Genomic DNA, 13352 nt, shown 5'->3' on the forward strand with positions numbered 1-13352 from the left:
CATAAGGGAGGGTTTGTATAACTCACCACTCTATCACAAGTGCCTTGTCCACTGCTTGGCACACAGAAGGAGTGTGTGGTGGTTTTAAAACATGTCTGCAAATTTTTTGACACCCTTCCCAGCAAGGGATAGAGTCTAATTGACCTCCCTTTAAATATGGGCTGGTCTAATGACTTGCATCTAGTTAACAGAATGTGGCAGAAGCAATGCAGTATGACATCTAAGGCTAGGCTATAAAAGGTAATATGGTTTCCTCCTGGCCTGATTTCTTTTTGAATGCTCCGTTTCAGAATAAGCTGCCATGCTGTGAGTATGCCTAGGCCACACAGAGAGGGCACATGTAGGTGTTTCAGTTAAAAGCCCCACTGAGAACTTAGCCAACAGCCAGTATCAACTGGCAGACATGTGCTGAGGGAGGCTTTGAGGTGATTCCAGCCTCAGCTGCCATCTGACTGCAACCACATGAGAGACCTTGCAACTCTAGCTGAGCCCAGTTACTCCTAGAACGGTGAGAGATGAAAAAGTAAATGATTGTTGTTATTATTATGTCACTAAGTTTGGGGATGATTTGTTACATAGCAGTAGATTAGAACAGGGTCCAATAAGTACTCATTGAATGAGTCAATGTGGAGAGGTCTGGTTGAAGGAATATTGCCTGTGCTTTAGCTCGGTGTAAGTTTTGTCGACAGCTCTCAGTTTTTCCTTCCCCAAGAGGCCCTGGAGATCCTGGAAGCCCCAGTCCAGAAGTCTGTACTCCCCGTACTTAGCCAAGAGGAGACTCGCAGAAACTCTGCTCAAGGCTGAGAACATGGCGGGGCCATCAAAAGTTAGCTCTGGCAAGACCCTCAGAGAGCATTCATGTCATTGGGCATTCTTAATCTTGGGCCCATGCATGGTTTCAGGGGAGCAAACACACATTTCCTCTGTGTGTGTATTTTCCTGGGGAAAGGGTCTCTAGGCTCTAATTTTTATCAAAAATTTTAAAAGCCTGTGTCTCCAAGGTGTTAAGAACTACTGATTTAGCACAACGATCTCAATTTCTGGTGAAGAAACTGAGAACGCTTCATTTTCTCGTAAAAAGGTGGACGAGGTACTGTAAATAAGCTTCATTCTGCAAACAATTCTGGATAAAAGAAAAAAAACCCAACTTTTTTTAATGCACTGATGAGCTGGCAAGAAAGTGAGGAATACCCAGGCCAAAAAACTCAAGAATCCAAAGAGGTAAGTTGAGCTATTTTATTTGTTTGTTTATATTGTGGAGATCTCTCTCTCCCTCCCTCCCTCCCCCACCCACCCTTTCTCTCTCTCCCTCTCTCTCTCTCTCTCTCTCCATATATATATATATATATATATATATATATATATATAGTGAGATCTACCCTCAACAAATTTTTAACTGTACAGTACAGTATTGTTAACTATAAGCACAATGTTGTACAGCAGATTCCTAGAACTTTTTCATCTTGCACAACTGAAACTTTATCATTTTTATTTTTTAACTCAGTAAACTTGAACTTGGTCGTATGGGCTGGGGTGATATGAGAGAAACCAGTGTTATATTAGTAACTGGCTCTCCAACAAAACAAAGTACCCTGTTTTTAGTGTTTGCTGATTTCCACAGTGTAAATAATCTCACCATAGCCAATTTCAAGCTCTCAATGGTACCAGGAACTGCGAAATTCCTAAATATTGGTTCTTCTGAGCTGGTAGGAACCAGTTCCAGCACACTACTGCAAGAAACTCAAGCCTCGTCTAAGGTTGGAAGTCTGATAAGACCTTCCTCACATAAGATTGGGACTTCAGTGAATGAATGAACCAGATAGAAGCACCACCACATCCCAACAGACTGAAAAGAAAAATGCCCATCTTAATTTCCCTTTTCTCAGGAGAAAATAAAATAGCCCCTGCAAATTCACAATATAAGCCATACCTATGTCATTTGAAGCCCAAATTCACACTACTTAGGTGGTCTGAAAAATTTCAGTCCAGCATTTAACTTAAATTGGGCCCAGTCTGGTTAACACCATAAGCATCTGGCAAATCAAACGCAAACCCTCTTGGAAAAACCCACCTTCACCCCAGGCCTCAAGAATTCCCACAGAGAAATCTCCAAAGAAATAGTAGCTCCTAATTGAAGATCACGAAACACGCAAGGGAACAACAGATGATGGAAACAAGTCTACGCTGACTTAAGGTATTGGAATTATCAAATAGTATAAAATAACTATGTTTAAAATGCTGAAAGAGTAGAAGAGAAACTTAAAAACTTGAACAGGGAACAAGATACTCTGAAGAAGGACCAAGTATATTTGAACAAGAAATAGAATGTCCCTCTAGAAATTTAAGATATTGTAACTAAATCTACAAATTTAATGGTTGTATTTAATAGAAGATTAGATACAATTGAATATATCAGACACAATAAAATTATAAGTGGAATAAAGACCTGAAGAAATTCTCTAAAAGGCAGCACAGAAAAATAAAAAGATGGAATATATGAAAGAATAGTTAAAAGACATGGAGGATAGAGTGAGATGGTCCAAAATACATATAATCAGAGGTTTCAGAAGGAGAGGAGAGAGATGATGGGACAGAAGTAATATTTGAATAGTTAGTGGCTGAGACTCATCCAGAAATCCATCAATTCATGCAATCAAGAATCTTGAAATCCTCAAAAGAATAAATAAAAAGAAATCCACAAGTAGTCATATCATAGTGAAGCAGATTACCAAAGACAGAGAAAGTCTTAAGGTCAGATTATTTTCGAAGTAGTGACAATTAGACTAAAACAGCTGATTTCTTAATAGCTGGAAGATAGTAGAATTATATTTTCAATGTGCTGAGAAAAAATGACTGTCAACCAAGAATTCTAAAACTAGTGAAAAGATATTTTAAGAATAAGAAAAAATAATGACATGATGAGATGAACAAAAACATATTTGCCACCAGCAGGCAGAAAGAAAGTGATTCCAAATGGAAGGAATTAAAGACAAGAAGGATTGCAGAGCAAAGAAAGTGGTTATCTATATGAGTAAAAACAAAGATTGTATAAACAATACTAACAATGTCTTGTAAGCTTAAAAAAAGATCAAATACATGAAAGTAATATATAAGCTAAAAGGGGGGTGATTAGAATTAGTTCTAACGTCCTTGCTTTATTTAAGAAAAAATAGAAGATACTGGTTAACTTCAGACAGGCAAAATAAGCATATTAAAGTTTCCAGTATAACCCCTAAGAGTAGCAAAAAAAAAAAAAAAAAAAAAAAAGGTATAATTTGCAAACTAGTAAAGGAGAAAAATGGAATAAGAAAAACTAATCAAGAAAACAAGAAAGAATAGAAAAAGAAATCGAGAAAAGGCAGGAAAAATACAAATTAATGAGGTAAAGTACATATACGTACACACATAAACATATATATAAATGTATGTGTGTGTATGTATCAGTATTTCAATAAATGTACATGGACTAAATGCTTCAGTTAGTAGAAAAAGATTGCCAAACTAGACAAAGCAAATGAATCCACCTATCAGCTGTTCATAGAGGCGTATCTAAAACATAATACAGAAAGATTGAGAGTAAAAAGGATGAAAAAAATCTGCCAAATACTAAGCAAAGGAAGATTGACATATCTATATTAATTTTAGTCAAAATAGACTTTGACAAAAAAAAGCATTATGAGAGACAAAAGGGTCACTTCATAATGATTAAAAAGTCCAATTCATCAGTAAGATGGAATAATCTTACATTTATATGCACTTAATAACATAACTTCAAAATAAAGCAAAAAGAAAAATCAAGGAAAGCAAAATAAAAACAAATTCACAATGCAGTGGGAGATGTTAACACACCTCTCTCAGTAACTGATAGATCAAGCAAACAATCAGTGAGAATTAGGAAAGTGGGGTCCATAGAGGGGAAGTGACAGATGTTCATTCATCCTTGCACAAACACTGAGTGCCTGGATGTCCCAGATACCACAATTATATGCTTTGCCAGAAAGAAAAAATGCTTTTAGTACTTTTATGAGTGAGAATTTTAGTCCCATTTTATAAATTGGGAGGCTGAGAGACATGGAGAAGTTAAATAACTTGGGTAAGATGCTCTTCCTCAGAAATCTTAAATGTCAAATCCTACTGCCTTACACAGCCTTTGACCTTCCTACTTGTGGACAACCTTAATCCCCTTATATCTCCTCCTGGACTTTAACTTCCTGGAGACCTCTGGTCCAGTCTTTTTAGCCCCTCTCATCACTCTTCTTTCTTTCCCAGCCTGAACCTCTGGAGGGTCATTTGAATCCCTCCCTCCTCAGTATCCCTGATTCCCTTGCATCCCTATCCTCTTGGGCTCAGCCCATCCTTGTATCATGCCTGGAGCCCACCTTCTGTGCTCCTGAGACTGGCTAGCTTGCTGAGCCCTGCTGGAGAAAGATGCCCATCTCTACGAATTCTCCCAGTTCCTGGATCCCAGTCTCCCTACTAATTCTGGGATCTTGCTCCATCAGCTTTACTCGCCCCTATATCTATAAGACCTCATTCTCTTCGCTCTTTCTCCTTAGCCTAACAACTTGCTCAAGTCTCTTCCATTCTAAAAAGGATCCTCTCCTCCCCTTTCCAGCCACCATGTAACCATTTTGCTCCTCTCCACATCCAAGTTTCTCCAAAGAGTAATTGACTATGTGTCCACTTCCTCACTCTTTGTAAGCTGGCTTCATCCCTCATCACCCCACTGAAACCTCTCTTTCTAAAACTACCAAGAATCTACTAATTACCAAGTCCAAGAGATATTTTTCATTCTTGTTAGAACCTGGGCTCCCCAGGCCTCAATAGCCTTAGGATACAAATGGACCTACATGACTAAAAATGAAACAATAAGCACCAAATTTCACCCATTCTTTGCATCTACCTGCTGAGGTAGGCGAGGAGACTGTCTGGTCCACCCACGTATTTCTGAGAGTCCACAGGCCATTGCTCCTATTGACTCACAAATAGCCTGATTCAGTAGGGCATGTCCGTGGCCCTACGTTTTCCTGCTTTGGTTGAGGCAAAGAGCCCTGTGGAGGGGAAAATGCTTCTCTTTGCTTTATGAGTTCCCAAAGCAGATTTGTTTGCTCCTTGAAATCCTACATTTTTTTCTTTACACTATTTCCCTTGGTAGGACTCAGACGAGTCCAGTGGGCCAAATTAGGTGCTGAATCTGAATGCAGACTCAGAAGTGAGTTCAAATTCTTCATCCTCCCACTCGCCCTGCTTGCCCTAAGCACTAAGATGTTTCCTCTGGGTCAAGTTCATACACTTGAATTCTTCCCTCAGTGAAGCAGGCCCTGCTGCTTGGCTACTCAATGGCTATTCCCCCTTCCTTTTGCCTAACAGCCCCTGACCTTATTCAGGTACCTACTTTAGGGAAAGCAGTCCCAGGCCTAGCCCCAAGGGGAGAGTCACCATTAGTCTCTTGTCATCGAAGTAGTCTCAGGCCCCCCAGCTAGTGATTGTTTTAAGCATGGACTTCTTCTAAATGTCCCATTTCCATGAGGCTGAAACACTGAGGCTCAGGGTCACTAAGTTCAAACAGTGTCTTCAGGGTAGAAGCTGATTTCATTGCTTAGAATCCACTGCCCTCTCAATTCTAGCTTTTGTTTCTTTCTGGCCTGAGTATTCCTTACTTCATTGCCAGCCAGGATGGGTTTTCACACAAAATTGCACTCTTTCCTGGCTTCTTTCTCTTCTCCTATTATCCTGTGCTTCCCCTTCTCCCTAACTGGTTTCTCCTGGGAACACTTCTTTACTAAATCATCTTTACTGAATCTTCATCTCAGAATTTGCTTCTGGGAGAACCTGACCTATAGCATGGATTACTTTAAGAATCTGATGAAAGTTATGGACCTTGTCCCCAGAAAAGTACACATACACACATTCAAAATGTTATGCCTTTTTGCTCCCCCAAAGTCATCCATGGACCCAAGATTAAGAACTCTGGATAAAATGATCTTTGGGGTCCCTCCATAGCTAACTTTGCTTTGTCTCTGGGTGGGTTTGAGGAGCTTAGCTTTGAGTTTCTGAATTGAGGCTTTCAGGAGTGTGGGATCCAACATCCCTTTAGTGGATTTCTTTTCTGTCAGATTCTTAGATGAGAGTTTCTGAATTGAGGCTTTCAGGAGTGTGGGATCCAACATCCCTTTAGTGGATTTCTTTTCTGTCAGATTCTTAGTTGAGAGTTTCTGTTGCTCTCAACTAAAAAAAAATTTTTTTTTCCCCACACCACACAGCTTGCGGGATTTTTAGTTCCCCGACCAGGGATTGAACCTGGGCCCTTGGTAGTGGGAGTGCGGAGTCCTAACCACTGGAGCGCCAGGGGAATTCCCTCAACTAAGAACCTTGATAGAGACACTGCCGCATGCTGCATCTTCCAGCATCTCCTGACTCTTCATTGTCCCCAGCACACCGTACGGGTTTTACTAATGCTATCTTCTCTGCCCAGAGTGCCCTTCCTCTTCCTTTTAGTCCAATGGCCATTCATTTTTATACTCAGCTCTGACACCACCTCCTCCAGGAAGACTTCCCCGAGACTCACTCTTGGGAGGATGCCCCAGAGGGATCCCAAGACAGGTGGTCCACACGACCCATGCAGTGATCTAGTTTTATGGGGCTATGTTTACGGGTTCATCTCCCTATCTATGGGGTAAGTTCCTCAAAGTTAAGAACTGTGCGTCATTCTTTTGTGTACCCCCAGCACCTATTTCAGGGCCTGGTACACAGTAGAAACTAAAAATATTTGTGGGATGAATGAATGAATACCGGTAATTTGTGGTGGAGACAGGGCTTAAACCAGTTTTTCTGGCTTCGAAGCCTCTGCATTTTCCACCGTAGATGCCAGGGGCTGGGGGCAGGCTTGTTTGGGATTAAAGTTTTTTCCAGCTCGGTAGTGCCCTGTTCCCCATGGCCTTGCTGAGGCTGTTGATGCTTCGCTAGAGGCCACAGCCCAGCCCAAGCATCCTAGAGCCTCCCTGTGCCCACACTTAATGTGCCTTCAGCTGGAAAACAAACCTGGGCAGGAGAGCACTCCCTGAGGCCCCTCTGGTGGCCCCAGTCTGGTAACTAAGCTGTCCCCTCCTCCTTCCTGACTTTTGTGCTGGGCCCTCGCACCACGCTCCTGTACCTCCCTCCTTCTCCTTCCCTCCTTCTCCTTCCCTCCCTCTGGCCAGGAGCCTGGGACCCCGGCTGTGAGTCAACCCCAGAACAGGGTGTCCAGCCTCTTCTTCCCATGGCCGAAGTCGCCCACGGGGGCTCTAGCTCTCTAACCCCCCGCCTGGTCGCTGCCCCTTTGAGAACCTGGGGTCCGGGGAGGCCGAGGGCTCCGGTCTCCGCTGGGGAAACTGGACTCTGGCTGAAGCCCCCAGGCAGGGGCTGCGCTGCCCCGGAGAGAAGCTGTCCTCCTGCCTGTGTCCAAGGCCGGCTCTGGGGGTGAAGGCGTCCCCGGGAGAAGCGAGCTGTTCTCCACTCCGCCACCCCCTCCCCAGGTGCCCGGCTCTCCAGCTGTTTTCCTCCTCTGGGCTGTGGGACCTTCTGCAGATCTCCTCTCCTCAGGATGAGGAAAGCAGGTGGCTCTCCCCGCCAAGGCCCCCAAGGGTCTTCCCGCCTCTCCCAGCAGGCACCTGGCTCTCTGCTCGCTTCATTCTCCCGTGGCCGCGGCCCTTCTCCGCAGTGACAGGTGACGGGAGCAGGGTGCCCTCCACCCCTAGCCTCACTCTCCGGGCTCGGGGCCTGTGTCTGGGGAGGGGAGGCTGGGTCCCCCTAGGGAGGACCTGGCCGCCCAGCAGCGGGGACACCGGGGCAGGTTTGCCGGGCCGCGGCCTGTGGCCGGGACGGGCCCGTGGCTCAGAGGCGTCTGTCTGTGGGCAGGGCCGGCTCGGAAAGTCATGGCGCACCTGCAGGACCCCTCACCTGCCTTTTCAGAGTGCTCTCCCTCCACCCCGTCAGTGGCTCTCAGGCGTCCCTGGGGTCATATTTTCAGGAAAATGGGCGTGTGGCGCCCTCGCTCATCAAAGCAGCAGCCGGCGCCTGGCAAGAGTCCCCTTGGGAGGAGCTTTCCCCTCAGAGCAGCGGTTCTCAGCTGCGAGTGAGAATCACCTGAGCGCTTTTTTTTTTTTCCCGCGGTACGCGGGCCTCTCACTGCTGTGGCCTCTCCCGTTGCGGAGCGCAGGCTCCGGACGCGCAGGCTTAGCGGCCATGGCTCACGGGCCCAGCCACTCCGCGGCATGTGGGATCCTCCCGGACCCTCCCGGACCGGGGCACGAACCCGTGTCCCCTGCATCGGCGGGCGGACTCTCAACCACTGCGCCACGAGGGAAGCCCACCTGAGCGCTTTTAAAAACCACCGATGTCCCAGCCGCACCCACACCGGTTGAATCAGCACCGCCGAGGAGGGGCGCCTCAGAGTGGGCCTTAAAGCTCCCGGATGGTCCAAACGGGCGGCATTTGAGCCTCACAAGGACACTGAAAGACAGGTACTGTCGTCATCCCCACCGTACAGGCAGGGACACTGGGCTCCGAGAAGTGAAGCCACTTGACCGGGGTCAGAGGGCAAGTGGGAGGGATGGGACTGGAGTCCCAAACGGGAGGGGCGGGTGGCCCCCCTGCTGACCGTGGATCTGGGCTTCCAGGGGGGCTTCGAGTGGGACCACGAGGTCTCAGGCTGGCCCAGGAGCCTGGGCCTCGGGCTGACTCAAGAGCTGGCCCTGTCTCCCCACAAATGTGGAGACATTTCTGCCACCTCCTCCTCCAAAGCGCTGGACTGGGCCTCCTCCAAGCCCCAGGACGCGGTGGGTCACGTCCACTCACCCAGCCGGGTCCTCTCTGGAACAGCGTGCCCTTTGGTGACGGGGAGGATGCATTTTTGAGGTGAAATATTATATAACAGCCAGGAACGGAAAATATTAAAAGCCCACGGGTGCCAGCAAGGTTCGCACCAGGGCCAGAAAGTTCAGAAAAAGGAGGCAGGCTCCCTGCAGTGGAGGCCACGGGGTGGGGCGGGATCAGCTCGACCACCCACACCCTGAATCCCAGGCTGCCTCCGTCTTCAGGGTGAGCGGGCCTTGCCTGGGCCACAGGAAGGTCCCAGGGTGGTGACCCCAAGCGGAGAGCTGAAGCTGCTCAGATCCCTCATAAAGCTGGAGCAGCTGTGTCAGCCTGCCCGTCCGCGTCCCTCTCCCACTCCAGGCCTTGAGGATCATGAGGCCCATAGGGGGAAGTGGAACATTCGGGAACCTGGGGTCAGGCTGCCTGTGGGTCTGCTCTGAGCATCCCCTGGAGGCTCCCTCAAGCAGGGCAGGCCGTTCACCCCTAGAACTGACTCAGAGCTGCCCAGGTGTCAGGAGTCATGGCTGGGCCTGCATCCTCAAGGGAGGATGTCTCAGTGTCTCAGGGCAGAGCCAGAAGCCTCACCAGACCCAGAACTCGGACTGTAGTCCCCTAGCTTCACAGCTCAGTGAGATGCCGGGGAGCCTACTGGAGGCCTAGATGTGGAGCAGCAGACCTGCGCCACCGTGGCTCTGCCCCTCCCAGCATGAATGGCCTTGGGTAAGTCCCTTACCCTCTCGGGATCTATGAATTTATGACACTGAGCCAGGTGCTGGGGACACAGAGATAAGGCACGGGCCTTGCCCTTCAGGAGCTCACAGTCAATTGAAAGAAGACAGCATTTCCAGGTGAAGCAAAGAGCTCTTCAACTCAGGGTGGGGCTAAGTGGAAAATGATGGGGCTGGGGCAGCTCAGAGGTGGGGAGTGGTGTGGGCTATAGGGCTCAGGGCATGTGTCTGCCTGTTTTGGGTAGGAGGATAAACTCCCATATTGTGCATGTAACCCTAATGCTGCCACCACACCCCAGATCCCCATCTAGCTGTAACTGCAGACCCACTGCTCCCTACTTAGGGAAGCACTGTTACTCTGGTATTTGACTGACAGGGGCCACTGATTGGCTTAGGCTGAGCATCTGACCTAAACCCAGTCCATCCACCCACTGGCAGGTGACTGGTGAAGTGGGCTTCTTGGGAATCGTTCCACCCAATAGGGATGGAGATGGCAACTAGCTGAGCCAATCAGAATGGCTCCTGGTAGAATCTGAACTAAGCAAGTGCAGGAGGTGGACCCATGAGGAGCAAGAGGCAGGCAGAGCTACCATATAGAGAGAAGCACATACCCCACAGGAGAAACACCAGGCAGCCTGAGGGGCTGAGAGAGGGGCCTGCCTCAGCCCAGCTCTTGACTTCAGCTGTCTTTACAACAAGCCTCCATTTTTTTTCAGAATGGCCTGAGTGAGTCACCATTCTCGTTCCCTAAAGTGCATAACCAGCTAAGGAGCCCCCTCATCTCCCTGGCGTGCCAGAGAGCAGCCAACTCTCTCCTCCATCCTGTATGAGGCCACTGTGAGGAAATGGAAAGATCAGAGGGCAGGAAATTAGGAGGCCTGGCCTGGGTTCAAGCCTGACTCAAGTTCCTAAGCGTCCCCAAGAGCCAGGCCTTGGCAGAAGTCTGGTACACCTTGCACAGTGTGCTTTCTCTTTCACTGGTTATGAGCAGGCTCAAATGAAAATGACAGATAAAAGCAGCCAGAAAGGTAAAGGTAGCTGCTGCCTATTCAGGGCATTCTCCCGCTGTTTGATGGGAGCTGATTAGTTGGGTGTAGAGGATTCAGAACCTCTCTGTTCAAGGGGCCTCTAGGGAGATCTGAGAGTCATCGGAGAGTAGGGGCAGTTCTGGATCCAGCAACGTGCTTGACAGTCTTAGCAGTCTCCTGGGGCAGTTCTCAGTAGACCTGTGTCTGAGTCCTAGGGAGAGCAGTAGGGCTGTAAGTAAAAGCTAAAAGAGCTGTTCCACTGAAAAGTCTGTGTCTTATTTGGGCATAAGCAGTCCTGTTTTGGGATCAGGCAAGAGAGGCATTTGTTCCTGCTGTGCTACTGACTTTTGTGCATGGAGAAGGCTCTAGGGTGCTGGCATCAATGCTTTGAAGAGCCACAGTGTTAAAGAAAAAGGGGGGGGTGGTCAGTGGAGAAACGTTCCTTTCAACAAATAGTGCAGAAACAGTTGGACATCCACATGCAAAAAAGGAACCTTGATTCACAGACTTTACACCATGTGCAAAAACTAGTTAAAAATGAATCATAGACCTAAAGGTAAAACCTAAAACTCCTAGAGAAAACCTTTGTGACTGTGGGTTAGGTAAAAATTTCTTAGAGCCAACACCAAAAGCACAAATTTATAAAATAAAAAATTGATAGATTGGATTTCATCAAAATTAAGAGCTTCTGCTCTTCAAAAGACACTGTTAAGAAAATGGAAAAACAAGCTACAGACTGGGAAAAAGTATTTTCAAAACATATCTGATAGGGACTTCCCTGGTGGTCCAGTGGTTAAGATTCTTTTTTTTTTTTTTAATTAATTTATTTTTTTTTGCGGTACGCGGGGCTCTCACTGCCGTGGCCTCTCGCGTTGCAGAGCACAGGCTCCGGACGTGCAGGCCCAGCGGCCATGGCTCACGGGCCCAGCCGCTCCGCGGCACGCGGGATCCTCCCGGACCGGAGCACGAACCCGCGTCCCCTGCATCGGCAGGCAGACTCCCAACCACTGTGCCACCAGGGAAGCCCCCAGTGGTTAAGATTCTGTGCTTCCACTGCACGGGGCCTAGGTTTGATCCCTGGTTGGGGAACTAAGATTCCACATGCCTTGTGGCCAAAAAGTAAAAAACAAAAAAAACCCATATCTGATAAAGGACTTGTATCTAGAATATATAAAGTACACTCAGATTTCAGTAATGAGAAAACAAATAACCTAATTACAAATGGGCAAAATATTTGAACAGGCACTTCATCAAAGAAGACATAGAAATGGCAAATAAGAGTATGAAAAGCTGGGGGCTTCCCTGGTGGCACAGTGGTTAAGAATCCTCCTGCCATTGCAGGGGACACGGTTTTGAGCCTTGGTCTGGGAAGATCCCACATGCCATGGAGCAACTAAGCCCGTGTGCGACAACTACTGAGCCTGTGCTCTAGAGCCCATGAGCCACAACTACTGAGCCCGCGTGCCACAACTACTGAAGCCCGCGCACCTAGAGCCCGGGCTCTAGAGAACCTACCACAATGAGAAGCCACGCACCACAATGAAGAGTAGCCCCTGCTCACTGCAACCAGAGAAAAGCCCACACGCAGCAACGAAGACCCAACACAGCCAAAAATAAAATAAATAAATTTATTTTTTTAAAAATGTATGAAAAGCTGCTCAACATCATTGGTTACCAGGGAAATGCAAATTAAAACAAGACACTACACAACCATGGGAAAGGCTTAAAAACGGTCAAACATGAAACTTTAACAGTATCAAGTATTAATAAAAATGCTGAGCAGCTGGAACTCTCATGTTGCTGGTTGGAAAGTAAATGGAAAAATCACTCTGGGAAACAGTTTGAAAGTTTCTTATAAAGTTAAACATACACTTCACATATAACCTAACAATCGCACTCCTAGATATTTACCCAAAAGAAATGAAAAACCTGTTTACACAAAAACCTGTACATAAATATCCATAGTGAAAAGGTAGTTGCTAGAAACTGGAGACAACCCAAATGTCCTTCAACTGGTGAACGGAAAAAGAAACTGTGGCACATCCATACAATAGAATATTACTCAGTAGTAAAAAGGAATGAACTATTGACACGTGCAACAGCATGGATGATTATACTAAGTGAAAGAAGGCAGACTTAAAAGGCTCTTACCAGGGACTTCCCTGGTGGTCCAAGGGTTAAGAATCCGCCTTCCAATGCAGGGGATGCGGGTTCGATCCCTGATCGGGGAACTAAGATCCCACATGCCGCGGGGCAACTAAGCCTGTGCACTGCAACAGAGCCCATGCACCACAACTAGAGAGAAGCCGGTGCACCGCAATGAAGATCCTGCATGCCACAACCAAGACCTGATGCAGCCAAATAAATAAATATTTTTAAAAAACCAACACTCATACCTAAAGGATTCCACTTGCAGGACATTCTTGAAAAGGCAAAATGACAGGGAAAGAGAACAGATCAGTGGTGGTCAGCAGCTAGGGATCGGGGAGAGGGCTGACTACAAAGGGAGCTTCTGAGGTGATGGAAATATTTTGTATCTTGATGGTGATGGTGGTTATAAAATTGTTTGCATTTGTCAAAAATCATAGAACTTTCCACTCAAAAGGGTGACTTCTACAGAATGACAATCGTGCTCCAATTTTTAAAAATGGGAAGTGGGATTCAAACTTCTTCTTCCCTTTCTTTGCCTTCCCTGTCACTGGCCAACATTCTGTCCTCAAAGCTCTTGTTTTCCTGGGGGGAA

At 47.0% G+C, this 13352-nt stretch overlaps 1 protein-coding gene across 4 annotated transcripts in view; it reads left to right on the plus strand.

Annotated features, from left to right (window-relative positions):
* The first annotated feature begins 1086 nt into the window (after nt 1–1086).
* CILP (cartilage intermediate layer protein) overlaps nt 1087–13352 on the plus strand; it is a 32788-nt gene continuing 20522 nt past the window's right edge. For 3 of the 4 annotated variants that reach the window (XM_070044893.1, XM_070044895.1, XM_070044896.1), the window contains exon 1: nt 1087–1221. The gene's annotated coding sequence lies outside the window, so the exon portion shown is untranslated. The remainder of the gene's footprint in view (nt 1222–13352) is intronic. The other variant, XM_070044894.1, reaches the window with a different exon arrangement.

Source organism: Globicephala melas, chromosome 2, assembly GCF_963455315.2.
Source record: "Globicephala melas chromosome 2, mGloMel1.2, whole genome shotgun sequence".
NCBI classification, from domain to species: domain Eukaryota; kingdom Metazoa; phylum Chordata; class Mammalia; order Artiodactyla; family Delphinidae; genus Globicephala; species Globicephala melas.